Source organism: Myotis davidii, unplaced genomic scaffold (genome assembly GCF_000327345.1).
Source record: "Myotis davidii unplaced genomic scaffold, ASM32734v1 scaffold1284, whole genome shotgun sequence".
In the NCBI taxonomy this organism is placed as follows: Eukaryota; Metazoa; Chordata; class Mammalia; order Chiroptera; family Vespertilionidae; genus Myotis; species Myotis davidii.
This window is the reverse complement of record NW_006295187.1, coordinates 380,857-384,147: the sequence shown is the minus strand read 5'-3', so window position 1 is coordinate 384,147 and position 3,291 is coordinate 380,857.

Below are 3,291 nucleotides of genomic sequence, written 5' to 3'. Positions count from 1 at the left end.
GGGGGGGGGGGGGTGGCAGTTGGGGGTGGCCCCTTGTTTTGTTCTGTGCTTTCTGTTTTTCACAGAAATTTTCATATGTACACAAAAGTAGAATCATCATGAAGCACTATATATTAGTCACAAGTTTCAAAAATTATGAATATTTTGACAATCTTTTATATATTCAGGAATGTGGAGAATTCACTGCAATGCTTAAATGCATAAATTAACACGTTGCAGTGCGATGGTCTCGGTTATGGAAGAAATGCACACCTCTAGAACAGTGGTTCTCAACCTTCCTAATGCCGTGACCGTTTAATGCAGTTCCTCATGTTGTGGTGACCCCCAACCATAAAATTATTTTCGTTGCTACTTCATAGCTGTAATTTTACTACCGTTATGAATCATAATGTAAATATCTGATATGCAGGATGTATTTTCATTGTTACAAATTGAACATAATTAAAGCATAGTGATTAATCACAAAAACAATATGCAATTATAGATGTGTTTTCTGATGGTCTTAGGCGACCCCTGTGAAAGGGTTGCTCGACCCCCAAAGGGGTCGTGACCCACAGGTTGAGAACCTCTGCTGTAGAGGAAGCACACATGTAATAGGAGAGAAGAAGGTCAAGACATTGAGAAAAGCAGTGAGAGAAAGAATAGAAGCAAAAGTAAGAATGAATGCGAGAGATGAATGATTCTGAATTCCTGGATCCAGTCATTCCTGAAGCCCTTACCCTTTTCCCCTGTCTTAAGGCGAGAGTGAGTACATTGGCTTTCCCCCTCAAGCTAGTCTGAAATGGGGTTTTCTTATTTGTATCCAAAAGTCTTGAACAATATGGGGAGTAAGGCTTTAAAGATAGCTACTGCTTTGTTCTCCAGTACTGTCGACTCTGGCTAAGACTTATAATCTAGAGCAGTGCCTGGTACATGGCAAGTACTCAACAAAAATGTGTTGAAAGAGGGATGCCTCCTCCTTGATAATCGTTAAGCTCTGATTATTCTCTTGACTTCTTGAGGCATTGACTGAAATAGATAATATTCCTCTCCTTCACTCATGGATGTGACTCAAAGATTACTGCTGGTTAAATCTGAGTATCTTAAATATGGCTTTTTTTTTTTCAATTGAAAGCATCATTTTTGTACAGCTAGAAAAATCTGCTTCCAACACAGATTCCCAGTAGAGTTTTCTAACAAACCCCTGATGATATGCAGCACAGCGAGCCCAACCACAGGGTACATCCATCATCTTACCATGTGCCAGGCAGCTTTTACAGGATTTTCTGTGATCCTGGTGTCAGCACACACTCTGTGTCAAGGCAGAGGTGATAGGTAGAAATCTGGCAGCTCTTTAGCAAGGAGGCCAGGCAGGGCTGTGCCAGTATAATTAATGAGAGTCATCGCTCTGGAAGCTAGAGGAGGGTGGGGGTTGGGAAGGATGTCTTTCACCACCAGTCAATGGGATGTAAGAAAAATCGGTGCTTTCACAGCCCTTTTACTGCTGGGAGGAGGTTAAGTCAAAGGACCGCGGTCAGGGGCTCTGTGTAACTCACTGCACGGACGTAGGTCCCCTGAATGGGGAAGCTAGGAGGATTCAACTCCAGATTTTTCAGCAGGGCTGGTTTCAACCTTGAATTGAGCTACTAGTAAGAATCCTTTACACTTGGAAAATCCTTACTAAAAGATTAGGACTTACAGGACCAAGAGAGCATTCAAAAAAGGTACTTTATTATCATAGAGGACATATAGCTCAAAGATGTGGTAACCTAGATCCCATTCTCCCCAATTCTTCCCGTAGCCAGTGAAGTAAAGGGGTATTGTGTGTTTTCTTCTTCTATTGACTTTTTGGTAACCATGGGAGGGCTCGGGCAACCTACAGAGGCTGTTTACTAACCACTGTCTAATCCCTTTGTTATTATTTCCTCTGATTGTCACGGCAGGGAAACGTAGTTCTGTCCTGTTCCAAAAACTTATCAACGTAAGGACATTTTAGTTTTAGTTAAATTTTCTCTGGTTAATGGTATGAAAAGAGGACTCAGAGGGAAAAGTTACATTAAAAGGTTTATGGAGAGCGGGGGATGGGAGCGGACTGGAAGGGATTAATGAGGAAAAAAAGAGGACCATGTAATACCTTCAACAATAAAGATTTTCTTTTTAAAAAGATTGATGGACATATACACAAAGGTGTATGTCCTAAACACGGAAGACCAAGCTTTAGTATGACTCACACTCTTTACGCTAACAACACCAACTTCAGATTGGTCGCTTTGGGGGAGGAAGAGGAGATGTGGTTTTAGCCCTAGTTGTGATATTTTATTTAAAAAAGGGGTAGGGGGAGCAAGAGTATTACATGGATGTTTGTCTTGTTTTTTATAGGTTTAAAATATTGCATAATTAAACAATTTTAAAGTTCACACAATTATGGGCATTAAAACTGTCAAAATACAGAATGCACTTCAAACAAGTGCTCTCGGTATGAACTTTATGTGTGAGTTTATTTCAGCACGTGCATCTGTGGCTGGTTCTCAGACATGAGAAAGACACCTAGTTGTGTGAGGGGTTGTCTTGGTATCTTTCTCTCTGCCTTTTCTTTTTTGCCTTCCTATTTACCACGGAGATTGCAAGCAAAACAAATCTCAAAAAAAAAAAAAAGCAAGAAAACAATTTGGGGGAAGAAAGATTGTCCGTTTAATTTCTGATAAATTGGGAATTTGTGTGGGTATTTTTTTAAAAAAAGTAAATTTGGGGAGGTTTCTTTCTATGGAGCCCAAAGACCTTTTATGTCTTTTTCCAAACTGATTTCTTCCTGGTACCCTACTCGAGCAGGAAGAAATTCAAGAGACTATTCTGATGGCTTTTCCTTTTTTTTCTGAGAACCCAGGATTGCTTTCAGGATAAAGTTTCTTCTTGCCCATGGTGCTTTGCTGTGACATTGTAATTGCCTCTGTTGAATTGAATAATACAAATGGGTTGTTTCTATGGTATCGGCTAAGTGGGATGAAAAGGTGAAACCCTAGATCTGTCGCTAAGAGGTCACGGTGCTACCCCCCAGCCCCCCACTAAGTGTCCGTCAAAGTGGACGGGCAGCCAGGCGGCTCTTCAGGCACTGGCACTCATTTGAAACTTCCTGAGCAAATTCACGCATGAAACAGAAAATGACTTTAGCTTATGTTGTCACAAAGTCCAGAAAACCCCTGCCAACCTCATCCTGCCAGCTTTTCTAGGACCTTCTTATTGGTGGAGAATTTTGAACTGAAGGTGAGTGCGGAGCAGTGTCTCCAAGTGCCTCCCAGGCAGGCTTTGAACTAA